We start from the raw sequence: 12,991 nt of genomic DNA, 5'->3' as shown, positions 1-12,991 counted from the left end.
GGACACCAACTTTCCCAGGCTACGTTTGAAGTTTGAGGTGGCAAGACAAGCAAGCAGCCCCATTCTCTGTGCCTCTGTGCGAGCACTGCCATGGGCAGATCAGGCTGCGCAACAGCTTTCCAGGCTAGCCCCTTCTGCCTGCCAGCTATCTGCAGACGTTCGCATTTCAAGAGCAGGGCTGCGAAACGAGCCTAGCAGGTACACCATCTTTCCCAGGCTACGTTTGAAGTTTGAGGTGGCAAGACAAGCAAGCAGCCCCATTCTCTGTGCCTCTGTGCGAGCACTGCCATGGGCAGATGAGGCTGAGCAACAGCTTTCCAGGCTAGCCCCTTCTGCCTGCCAGCTATCTGCAGACGTTCGCATTTCAAGAGCAGGGCTGCGAAAGGAGCCTAGCAGGTACACCAACTTTCCCAGGCTACGTTTGAAGTTTGAGGTGGCAAGACAAGCAAGCAGCCGAATTCTCTGTGCCTCTGTGCGAGCACTGCCATGGGCAGATGAGGCTGAGCAACAGCTTTCCAGGCTAGCCTCTTCTGGCTGCCAGCTATCTGCAGACGTTCGCACTTTCGGAGCAGGGCTGCGAAAGGAGCCTGGCTGGGACACCAACTTTCCCAGTCTACGTTTGAAGTTTGAGGTGGCAAGACAAGCAAGCAGCCCCATTCTCTGTGCCTCTGTGCGAGCACTGCCATGGGCAGATCAGGCTGAGCAACAGCTTCCCAGGCTAGCCCCTTCTGCCTGCCAGCTATCTGCAGACGTTCGCATTTCAAGAGCAGGGCTGCGAAAGGAGCCTAGCAGGTACACCATCTTTCCCAGGCTACGTTTGAAGTTTGAGGTGGCAAGACAAGGAAGGAGCCGAATTCTCTGTGCCTCTGTGCGAGCACTGCCATGGGCAGATGAGGCTGAGCAACAGCTTTCCAGGCTAGCCCCTTCTGCCTGCCAGCTATCTGCAGACGTTCGCACTTTCGGAGCAGGGCTGCGAAAGGAGCCTGGCTGGGACACCAACTTTCCCAGGCTACGTTTGAAGTTTGAGGTGGCAAGACAAGCAAGCAGCCCCATTCTCTGTGCCTCTGTGCGAGCACTGCCATGGGCAGATGAGGCTGAGCAACAGCTTTCCAGGCTAGCCCCTTCTGCCTGCCAGCTATCTGCAGACGTTCGCACTTTCGGAGCAGGGCTGTGATAGGAGCCTGGCAGGGACACCACCATTCCCAGCATGCGTTTGAAGTTTCAAGTCGCAAGATAAGCAAGCAGCCCCATTCTCTGTGCCTCTATGCGAGCAGTGCCATGGGCAGATGAGGCTGAGCAACAGCTTTCCAGGCTAGCCCCTTCTGCCTGCCAGCTATCTGCAGACGTTCGCACTTTCGGAGCAGGGCTGCGAAAGGAGCCTGGCAGGGACACCAACTTTCCCAGGCTACGTTTGAAGTTTGAGGTGGCAAGACAAGCAAGCAGCCCCATTCTCTGTGCCTCTGTGCGAGCACTGCCATGGGCAGATGAGGCTGAGCAACAGCTTTCCAGGCTAGCCCCTTCTGCCTGCCAGCTATCTGCAGACGTTCGCACTTTCGGAGCAGGGCTGTGATAGGAGCCTGGCAGGGACACCACCATTCCCAGCATGCGTTTGAAGTTTCAAGTGCCAAGATAAGCAAGCAGCCCCATTCTCTGTGCCTCTGTGCGAGCAGTGCCATGGGCAGATCAGGCTGAGCAACAGCTTTCCAGGCTAGCCCCTTCTGGCTGCCAGCTATCTGCAGACGTTCGCACTTTCGGAGCAGGGCTGTGATAGGAGCCTGGCAGGGACACCACCATTCCCAGCATGCGTTTGAAGTTTCAATTCGCAAGATAAGCAAGCAGCCCCATTCTCTGTGCCTCTATGCGAACAGTGCCATGGGCAGATGAGGCTGAGCAACAGCTTTCCAGGCTAGCCCCTTCTGGCTGCCAGCTATCTGCAGACGTTCGCTCTTTCAGAGCAGGGCTGCGAAAGGAGCCTGGCTGGGACACCAACTTTCCCAGGCTACGTTTGAAGTTTGAGGTGGCAAGACAAGCAAGCAGCCCCATTCTCTGTGCCTCTGTGCGAGCACTGCCATGGGCAGATGAGGCTGAGCAACAGCTTTCCAGGCTAGCCCCTTCTGCCTGCCAGCTATCTGCAGACGTTCACACTTTCGGAGCAGGGCTGTGATAGGAGCCTGGCAGGGACACCACCATTCCCAGCATGCGTTTGAAGTTTCAAGTGGCAAGATAAGCAAGCAGCCCCATTCTCTGTGCCTCTATGCGAACAGTGCCATGGGCAGATGAGGCTGAGCAACAGCTTTCCAGGCTAGCCCCTTCTGCCTGCCAGCTATCTGCAGACGTTCGCATTTCAAGAGCAGGGCTGCGAAAGGAGCCTGGCTGGGACACCAACTTTCCCAGGCTACGTTTGAAGTTTGAGGTGGCAAGACAAGCAAGCAGCCCCATTCTCTGTGCCTCTGTGCGAGCACTGCCATGGGCAGATGAGGCTGAGCAACAGCTTTCCAGGCTAGCCCCTTCTGCCTGCCAGCTATCTGCAGACGTTCGCACTTTTGGAGCAGGGCTGCGAAAGGAGCCTGGCTGGGACACCAACTTTCCCAGGCTACGTTTGAAGTTTGAGGTGGCAAGACAAGCAAGCAGCCCCATTCTCTGTGCCTCTGTGCGAGCACTGCCATGGGCAGATGAGGCTGAGCAACAGCTTTCCAGGCTAGCCCCTTCTGCCTGCCAGCTATCTGCAGACGTTCGCACTTCCGGAGCAGGGCTGCGAAAGGAGCCTGGCTGGGACACCAACTTTCCCAGGCTACGTTTGAAGTTTGAGGTGGCAAGACAAGCAAGCAGCCCCATTCTCTGTGCCTCTGTGCGAGCACTGCCATGGGCAGATGAGGCTGAGCAACAGCTTTCCAGGCTAGCCCCTTCTGGCTGCCAGCTATCTGCAGACGTTCGCATTTCAAGAGCAGGGCTGCGAAAGAAGCCTAGCAGGTACACCATCTTTCCCAGGCTACGTTTGAAGTTTGAGGTGGCAAGACAAGCAAGGAGCCGCATTCTCTGTGCCTCTGTGCGAGCACTGCCATGGGCAGATCAGGCTGAGCAACAGCTTTCCAGGCTAGCCCCTTCTGCCTGCCAGCTATCTGCAGACGTTCGCACTTTCGGAGCAGGGCTGTGATAGGAGCCTGGCAGGGACACCACCATTCCCAGCATGCGTTTGAAGTTTCAAGTGGCAAGATAAGCAAGCAGCCCCATTCTCTGTGCCTCTATGCAAACAGGGCCATGGCCAGATGAGGCTGAGCAACAGCTTTCCAGGCTAGCCCCTTCTGGCTGCCAGCTATCTGCAGACGTTTGCATTTCAAGAGCAGGGCTGCGAAAGGAGCCTAGCAGGTACACCAAATTTCCCAGGCTACGTTTGAAGTTTGAGGTGGCAAGACAAGCAAGCAGCCCCATTCTCTATGCCTCTGTGCGAGCACTGCCATGGGCAGATGAGGCTGAGCAACAGCTTTCCAGGCTAGCCCCTTCTGCCTGCCAGCTATCTGCAGACGTTCGCACTTTCGGAGCAGGGCTGTGATAGGAGCCTGGCAGGGACACCACCATTCCCAGTATGCGTTTGAAGTTTCAAGTGGCAAGATAAGCAAGCAGCCCCATTCTCTGTGCCTCTATGCGAACTGTGCCATGGGCAGATGAGGCTGAGCAACAGCTTTCCAGGCTAGCCCCTTCTGCCTGCCAGCTATCTGCAGACGTTCGCACTTTTGGAGCAGGGCTGCGAAAGGAGCCTGGCTGGGACACCAACTTTCCCAGGCTACGTTTGAAGTTTGAGGTGGCAAGACAAGCAAGCAGCCCCATTCTCTGTGCCTCTGTGCGAGCACTGCCATGGGCAGATGAGGCTGAGCAACAGCTTTCCAGGATAGCCCCTTCTGGCTGCCAGCTATCTGCAGACGTTCACACTTTCGGAGCAGGGCTGTGATAGGAGCCTGGCAGGGACACCACCATTCCCAGCATGCGTTTGAAGTTTCAAGTGGCAAGATAAGCAAGCAGCCCCATTCTCTGTGCCTCTATGCGAACAGTGCCATGGGCAGATGAGGCTGAGCAACAGCTTTCCAGGCTAGCCCCTTCTGCCTGCCAGCTATCTGCAGACGTTCGCATTTCAAGAGCAGGGCTGCGAAAGGAGCCTGGCTGGGACACCAACTTTCCCAGGCTACGTTTGAAGTTTGAGGTGGCAAGACAAGCAAGCAGCCCCATTCTCTGTGCCTCTGTGCGAGCACTGCCATGGGCAGATGAGGCTGAGCAACAGCTTTCCAGGCTAGCCCCTTCTGCCTGCCAGCTATCTGCAGACGTTCGCACTTTTGGAGCAGGGCTGCGAAAGGAGCCTGGCTGGGACACCAACTTTCCCAGGCTACGTTTGAAGTTTGAGGTGGCAAGACAAGCAAGCAGCCCCATTCTCTGTGCCTCTGTGCGAGCACTGCCATGGGCAGATGAGGCTGAGCAACAGCTTTCCAGGCTAGCCCCTTCTGCCTGCCAGCTATCTGCAGACGTTCGCACTTCCGGAGCAGGGCTGCGAAAGGAGCCTGGCTGGGACACCAACTTTCCCAGGCTACGTTTGAAGTTTGAGGTGGCAAGACAAGCAAGCAGCCCCATTCTCTGTGCCTCTGTGCGAGCACTGCCATGGGCAGATGAGGCTGAGCAACAGCTTTCCAGGCTAGCCCCTTCTGGCTGCCAGCTATCTGCAGACGTTCGCATTTCAAGAGCAGGGCTGCGAAAGAAGCCTAGCAGGTACACCATCTTTCCCAGGCTACGTTTGAAGTTTGAGGTGGCAAGACAAGCAAGGAGCCGCATTCTCTGTGCCTCTGTGCGAGCACTGCCATGGGCAGATCAGGCTGAGCAACAGCTTTCCAGGCTAGCCCCTTCTGCCTGCCAGCTATCTGCAGACGTTCGCACTTTCGGAGCAGGGCTGTGATAGGAGCCTGGCAGGGACACCACCATTCCCAGCATGCGTTTGAAGTTTCAAGTGGCAAGATAAGCAAGCAGCCCCATTCTCTGTGCCTCTATGCAAACAGGGCCATGGCCAGATGAGGCTGAGCAACAGCTTTCCAGGCTAGCCCCTTCTGGCTGCCAGCTATCTGCAGACGTTTGCATTTCAAGAGCAGGGCTGCGAAAGGAGCCTAGCAGGTACACCAAATTTCCCAGGCTACGTTTGAAGTTTGAGGTGGCAAGACAAGCAAGCAGCCCCATTCTCTATGCCTCTGTGCGAGCACTGCCATGGGCAGATGAGGCTGAGCAACAGCTTTCCAGGCTAGCCCCTTCTGCCTGCCAGCTATCTGCAGACGTTCGCACTTTCGGAGCAGGGCTGTGATAGGAGCCTGGCAGGGACACCACCATTCCCAGTATGCGTTTGAAGTTTCAAGTGGCAAGATAAGCAAGCAGCCCCATTCTCTGTGCCTCTATGCGAACTGTGCCATGGGCAGATGAGGCTGAGCAACAGCTTTCCAGGCTAGCCCCTTCTGCCTGCCAGCTATCTGCAGACGTTCGCACTTTTGGAGCAGGGCTGCGAAAGGAGCCTGGCTGGGACACCAACTTTCCCAGGCTACGTTTGAAGTTTGAGGTGGCAAGACAAGCAAGCAGCCCCATTCTCTGTGCCTCTGTGCGAGCACTGCCATGGGCAGATGAGGCTGAGCAACAGCTTTCCAGGATAGCCCCTTCTGGCTGCCAGCTATCTGCAGACGTTCGCACTTTCGGAGCAGGGCTGCGAAAGGAGCCTGGCTGGGACACCAACTTTCCCAGGCTACGTTTGAAGTTTGAGGTGGCAAGACAAGCAAGCAGCCCCATTCTCTGTGCCTCTGTGCGAGCACTGCCATGTGCAGATGAGGCTGAGCAACAGCTTTCCAGGCTAGCCCCTTCTGCCTGCCAGCTATCTGCAGACGTTCGCATTTCAAGAGCAGGGCTGCGAAAGGAGCCTGGCTGGGACACCAACTTTCCCAGGCTACGTTTGAAGTTTGAGGTGGCAAGACAAGCAAGCAGCCGCATTCTCTGTGCCTCTGTGCGAGCACTGCCATGGGCAGATCAGGCTGAGCAACAGCTTTCCAGGCTAGCCCCTTCTGGCTGCCAGCTATCTGCAGACGTTCGCTCTTTCAGAGCAGGGCTGCGAAAGGAGCCTGGCTGGGACACCAACTTTCCCAGGCTACGTTTGAAGTTTGAGGTGGCAAGACAAGCAAGCAGCCCCATTCTCTGTGCCTCTGTGCGAGCACTGCCATGGGCAGATGAGGCTGAGCAACAGCTTTCCAGGCTAGCCCCTTCTGGCTGCCAGCTATCTGCAGACGTTCGCATTTCAAGAGCAGGGCTGCGAAAGGAGCCTAGCAGGTACACCATCTTTCCCAGGCTACGTTTGAAGTTTGAGGTGGCAAGACAAGCAAGGAGCCGCATTCTCTGTGCCTCTGTGTGAGCAGTGCCATGGGCAGATGAGGCTGAGCAACAGTTTTCCAGTCTAGCCCCTTCTGGCTGCCAGCTATCTGCAGACGTTCGCATTTTTGGAGCAGGGCTGCGAAAGGAGCCTGGCTGGGACACCAACTTTCCCAGGCTACGTTTGAAGTTTGAGGTGGCAAGACAAGCAAGCAGCCCCATTCTCTGTGCCTCTGTGCGAGCACTGCCATGGGCAGATGAGGCTGAGCAACAGCTTTCCAGGCTAGCCCCTTCTGGCTGCCAGCTATCTGCAGACGTTCGCAGTTCCGGAGCAGGGCTGCGAAAGGAGCCTGGCTGGGACACCAACTTTCCCAGGCTACGTTTGAAGTTTGAGGTGGCAAGACAAGCAAGCAGCCCCATTCTCTGTGCCTCTGTGCGAGCACTGCCATGGGCAGATGAGGCTGAGCAACAGCTTTCCAGGCTAGCCCCTTCTGGCTGCCAGCTATCTGCAGACGTTCGCATTTCAAGAGCAGGGCTGCGAAAGAAGCCTAGCAGGTACACCATCTTTCCCAGGCTACGTTTGAAGTTTGAGGTGGCAAGACAAGCAAGCAGCCCCATTCTCTGTGCCTCTGTGCGAGCACTGCCATGGGCAGATGAGGCTGAGCAACAGCTTTCCAGGCTAGCCCCTTCTGCCTGCCAGCTATCTGCAGACGTTCGCACTTTCGGAGCAGGGCTGTGATAGGAGCCTGGCAGGGACACCACCATTCCCAGCATGCGTTTGAAGTTTCAAGTGGCAAGATAAGCAAGCAGCCCCATTCTCTGTGCCTCTATGCAAACAGGGCCATGGGCAGATGAGGCTGAGCAACAGCTTTCCAGGCTAGCCCCTTCTGGCTGCCAGCTATCTGCAGACGTTTGCATTTCAAGAGCAGGGCTGCGAAAGGAGCCTAGCAGGTACACCAAATTTCCCAGGCTACGTTTGAAGTTTGAGGTGGCAAGACAAGCAAGCAGCCCCATTCTCTATGCCTCTGTGCGAGCACTGCCATGGGCAGATCAGGCTGAGCAACAGCTTTCCAGGCTAGCCCCTTCTGCCTGCCAGCTATCTGCAGACGTTCGCACTTTCGGAGCAGGGCTGTGATAGGAGCCTGGCAGGGACACCACCATTCCCAGTATGCGTTTGAAGTTTCAAGTGGCAAGATAAGCAAGCAGCCCCATTCTCTGTGCCTCTATGCGAACAGTGCCATGGGCAGATGAGGCTGAGCAACAGCTTTCCAGGCTAGCCCCTTCTGCCTGCCAGCTATCTGCAGACGTTCGCACTTTTGGAGCAGGGCTGCGAAAGGAGCCTGGCTGGGACACCAACTTTCCCAGGCTACGTTTGAAGTTTGAGGTGGCAAGACAAGCAAGCAGCCCCATTCTCTGTGCCTCTGTGCGAACAGTGCCATGGGCAGATGAGGCTGAGCAACAGCTTTCCAGGCTAGCCCCTTCTGCCTGCCAGCTATCTGCAGACGTTCGCACTTTTGGAGCAGGGCTGCGAAAGGAGCCTGGCTGGGACACCAACTTTCCCAGGCTACGTTTGAAGTTTGAGGTGGCAAGACAAGCAAGCAGCCCCATTCTCTGTGCCTCTGTGCGAACAGTGCCATGGGCAGATGAGGCTGAGCAACAGCTTTCCAGGCTAGCCCCTTCTGGCTGCCAGCTATCTGCAGACGTTCGCATTTCAAGAGCAGGGCTGCGAAAGGAGCCTAGCAGGTACACCATCTTTCCCAGGCTACGTTTGAAGTTTGAGGTGGCAAGACAAGCAAGGAGCCGCATTCTCTGTGCCTCTGTGCGAGCAGTGCCATGGGCAGATGAGGCTGAGCAACAGCTTTCCAGGCTAGCCCCTTCTGCCTGCCAGCTATCTGCAGACGTTCGCACTTTTGGAGCAGGGCTGCGAAAGGAGCCTGGCTGGGACACCAACTTTCCCAGGCTACGTTTGAAGTTTGAGGTGGCAAGACAAGCAAGCAGCCCCATTCTCTGTGCCTCTGTGCGAGCAGTGCCATGGGCAGATGAGGCTGAGCAACAGCTTTCCAGGCTAGCCCCTTCTGGCTGCCAGCTATCTGCAGACGTTCGCTCTTTCAGAGCAGGGCTGCGAAAGGAGCCTGGCTGGGACACCAACTTTCCCAGGCTACGTTTGAAGTTTGAGGTGGCAAGACAAGCAAGCAGCCCCATTCTCTGTGCCTCTGTGCGAGCACTGCCATGGGCAGATGAGGCTGAGCAACAGCTTTCCAGGATAGCCCCTTCTGGCTGCCAGCTATCTGCAGACGTTCGCATTTCAAGAGCAGGGCTGCGAAAAAGCCTAGAAGGTACACCATCTTTCCCAGGCTACGTTTGAAGTTTGAGGTGGCAAGACAAGCAAGGAGCCGCATTCTCTGTGCCTCTGTGCGAGCACTGCCATGGGCAGATCAGGCTGAGCAACAGCTTTCCAGGCTAGCCCCTTCTGCCTGCCAGCTATCTGCAGACGTTCGCACTTTCGGAGCAGGGCTGCGAAAGGAGCCTGGCTGGGACACCACCATTCCCAGCATGCGTTTGAAGTTTCAAGTGGCAAGATAAGCAAGCAGCCCCATTCTCTGTGCCTCTATGCAAACAGGGCCATGGGCAGATGAGGCTGAGCAACAGCTTTCCAGGCTAGCCCCTTCTGGCTGCCAGCTATCTGCAGACGTTTGCATTTCAAGAGCAGGGCTGCGAAAGGAGCCTAGCAGGTACACCAAATTTCCCAGGCTACGTTTGAAGTTTGAGGTGGCAAGACAAGCAAGCAGCCCCATTCTCTATGCCTCTGTGCGAGCACTGCCATGGGCAGATGAGGCTGAGCAACAGCTTTCCAGGCTAGCCCCTTCTGCCTGCCAGCTATCTGCAGACGTTCGCACTTTCGGAGCAGGGCTGATAGGAGCCTGGCAGGGACACCACCATTCCCAGTATGCGTTTGAAGTTTCAAGTGGCAAGATAAGCAAGCAGCCCCATTCTCTGTGCCTCTATGCGAACAGTGCCATGGGCAGATGAGGCTGAGCAACAGCTTTCCAGGATAGCCCCTTCTGCCTGCCAGCTATCTGCAGACGTTCGCACTTTCGGAGCAGGGCTGTGATAGGAGCCTGGCAGGGACACCACCATTCCCAGCATGCGTTTGAAGTTTGAGGTGGCAAGACAAGCAAGCAGCCCCATTCTCTGTGCCTCTGTGCGAGCACTGCCATGGGCAGATGAGGCTGAGCAACAGCTTTCCAGGCTAGCCCCTTCTGCCTGCCAGCTATCTGCAGACGTTCGCATTTCAAGAGCAGGGCTGCGAAAGGAGCCTAGCAGGTACACCATCTTTCCCAGCATGCGTTTGAAGTTTGAGGTGGCAAGATAAGCAAGCAGCCCCATTCTCTGTGCCTCTGTGCGAACAGTGCCATGGGCAGATGAGGCTGAGCAACAGCTTTCCAGGCTAGCCCCTTCTGCCTGCCAGCTATCTGCAGACGTTCGCACTTTCGGAGCAGGGCTGTGATAGGAGCCTGGCAGGGACACCACCATTCCCAGCATGCGTTTGAAGTTTGAGGTGGCAAGACAAGCAAGCAGCCCCATTCTCTGTGCCTCTGTGCGAGCACTGCCATGGGCAGATGAGGCTGAGCAACAGCTTTCCAGGCTAGCCCCTTCTGCCTGCCATCTATCTGCAGACGTTCGCATTTCAAGAGCAGGGCTGCGAAAGGAGCCTGGCTGGGACTCCAACTTTCCCAGGCTACGTTTGAAGTTTGAGGTGGCAAGACAAGCAAGCAGCCCCATTCTCTGTGCCTCTGTGCGAGCACTGCCATGGGCAGATGAGGCTGAGCAACAGCTTTCCAGGCTAGCCCCTTCTGCCTGCCAGCTATCTGCAGACGTTTGCACTTTCGGAGCAGGGCTGCGAAAGGAGCCTGGCTGGGACACCAACTTTCCCAGGCTACGTTTGAAGTTTGAGGTGGCAAGACAAGCAAGCAGCCCCATTCTCTGTGCCTCTGTGCGAGCACTGCCATGGGCAGATGAGGCTGAGCAACAGCTTTCCAGGATAGCCCCTTCTGGCTGCCAGCTATCTGCAGACGTTCGCACTTTCAGAGCAGGGCTGCGAAAGGAGCCTGGCAGGGACACCACAATTCCCAGCATGCGTTTGAAGTTTCAAGTGGCAAGATAAGCAAGCAGCCCCATTCTCTGTGCCTCTATGCGAACAGTGCCATGGGCAGATGAGGCTGAGCAACAGCTTTCCAGGCTAGCCCCTTCTGGCTGCCAGCTATCTGCAGACGTTCGCACTTTCGGAGCAGGGCTGTGATAGGAGCCTGGCAGGGACACCACCATTCCCAGCATGCGTTTGAAGTTTGAGGTGGCAAGACAAGCAAGCAGCCCCACTCTCTGTGCCTCTGTGCGAGCACTGCCATGGGCAGATGAGGCTGAGCAACAGCTTTCCAGGCTAGCCCCTTCTGCCTGCCAGCTATCTGCAGACGTTCGCACTTTCGGAGCAGGGCTGTGATAGGAGCCTGGCAGGGACACCACCATTCCCAGCATGCGTTTGAAGTTTCAAGTGGCAAGATAAGCAAGCAGCCTCATTCTCTGTGCCTCTATGCGAACAGTGCCATGGGCAGATGAGGCTGAGCAACAGCTTTCCAGGCTAGCCCCTTCTGGCTGCCAGCTATCTGCAGACGTTCGCACTTTCGGAGCAGGGCTGTGATAGGAGCCTGGCAGGGACACCACCATTCCCAGCATGCGTTTGAAGTTTCAAGTGGCAAGATAAGCAAGCAGCCCCATTCTCTGTGCCTCTATGCGAACAGTGCCATGGGCAGATGAGGCTGAGCAACAGCTTTCCAGGCTAGCCCCTTCTGCCTGCCAGCTATCTGCAGACGTTCGCACTTTCGGAGCAGGGCTGTGATAGGAGCCTGGCAGGGACACCACCATTCCCAGCATGCGTTTGAAGTTTGAGGTGGCAAGACAAGCAAGCAGCCCCATTCTCTGTGCCTCTGTGCGAACAGTGCCATGGGCAGATGAGGCTGAGCAACAGCTTTCCAGGATAGCCCCTTCTGCCTGCCAGCTATCTGCAGACGTTCGCATTTCAAGAGCAGGGCTGTGATAGAAGCCTGGCTGGGACACCAACTTTCCCAGCATGCGTTTGAAGTTTGAGGTGGCAAGACAAGCAAGGAGCCCCATTCTCTGTGCCTCTGGGCGAGCACTGCCATGGGCAGATGAGGCTGAGCAACAGCTTTCCAGGCTAGCCCCTTCTGCCTGCCAGCTATCTGCAGACGTTCGCACTTTCGGAGCAGGGCTGCGAAAGGAGCCTGGCAGGGACACCACCATTCCCAGCATGCGTTTGAAGTTTCAAGTGGCAAGATAAGCAAGCAGCCCCATTCTCTGTGCCTCTATGCGAACAGTGCCATGGGCAGATGAGGCTGAGCAACAGCTTTCCAGGCTAGCCCCTTCTGCCTGCCAGCTATCTGCAGACCTTCGCATTTCAAGAGCAGGGCTGCGAAAGGAGCCTAGCAGGTACACCATCTTTCCCAGGTTACGTTTGAAGTTTGAGGTGGCAAGACAAGCAAGCAGCCCCATTCTCTGTGCCTCTGTGCGAGCAGTGCCATGGGCAGATGAGGCTGAGCAACAGCTTTCCAGGCTAGCACCTTCTGGCTGCCAGCTATCTGCAGACGTTCGCACTTTCAGAGCAGGGCTGCGAAAGGAGCCTGGCTGGGACACCAACTTTCCCAGGCTACGTTTGAAGTTTGAGGTGGCAAGACAAGTAAGCAGCCCCATTCTCTGTGCCTCTGTGCGAGCAGTGCCATGGGCAGATCAGGCTGAGCAACAGCTTTCCAGGCTAGCCCCTTCTGGCTGCCAGCTATCTGCAGACGTTCGCACTTTCGGAGCAGGGCTGCGAAAGGAGCCTGGCTGGGACACCAACTTTCCCAGGCTACGTTTGAAGTTTGAGGTGGCAAGACAAGCAAGCAGCCCCATTCTCTGTGCCTCTGTGCGAGCACTGCCATGGGCAGATCAGGCTGAGCAACAGCTTTCCAGGCTAGCCCCTTCTGCCTGCCAGCTATCTGCAGACGTTCGCACTTTCGGAGCAGGGCTGCGAAAGGAGCCTGGCTGGGACACCAACTTTCCCAGGCTACGTTTGAAGTTTGAGGTGGCAAGACAAGCAAGCAGCCCCATTCTCTGTGCCTCTGTGCGAGCACTGCCATGGGCAGATGAGGCTGAGCAACAGCTTTCCAGGCTAGCCCCTTCTGGCTGCCAGCTATCTGCAGACGTTCGCACTTTCGGAGCAGGGCTGCGAAAAGAGCCTGGCAGGGACACCACCATGCCCAGCATGCGTTTGAAGTTTCAAGTGGCAAGATAAGCAAGCAGCCCCATTCTCTGTGCCTCTATGCGAACAGTGCCATGGGCAGATGAGGCTGAGCAACAGCTTTCCAGGCTAGCCCCTTCTGCCTGCCAGCTATCTGCAGACGTTCGCACTTTCGGAGCAGGGCTGCGAAAGGAGCCTGGCTGGGACACTAAATTTCCCAGGCTACGTTTGAAGTTTGAGGTGGCAAGACAAGCAAGCAGCCCCATTCTCTGTGCCTCTGTGCGAGCACTGCCATGGGCAGATGAGGCTGAGCAACAGCTTTCCAGG

This window comes from Opisthocomus hoazin, chromosome 29 (genome assembly GCF_030867145.1).
Source record: "Opisthocomus hoazin isolate bOpiHoa1 chromosome 29, bOpiHoa1.hap1, whole genome shotgun sequence".
NCBI classification, from domain to species: domain Eukaryota; kingdom Metazoa; phylum Chordata; class Aves; order Opisthocomiformes; family Opisthocomidae; genus Opisthocomus; species Opisthocomus hoazin.
Note: the sequence above shows the minus strand (reverse complement) of the source record.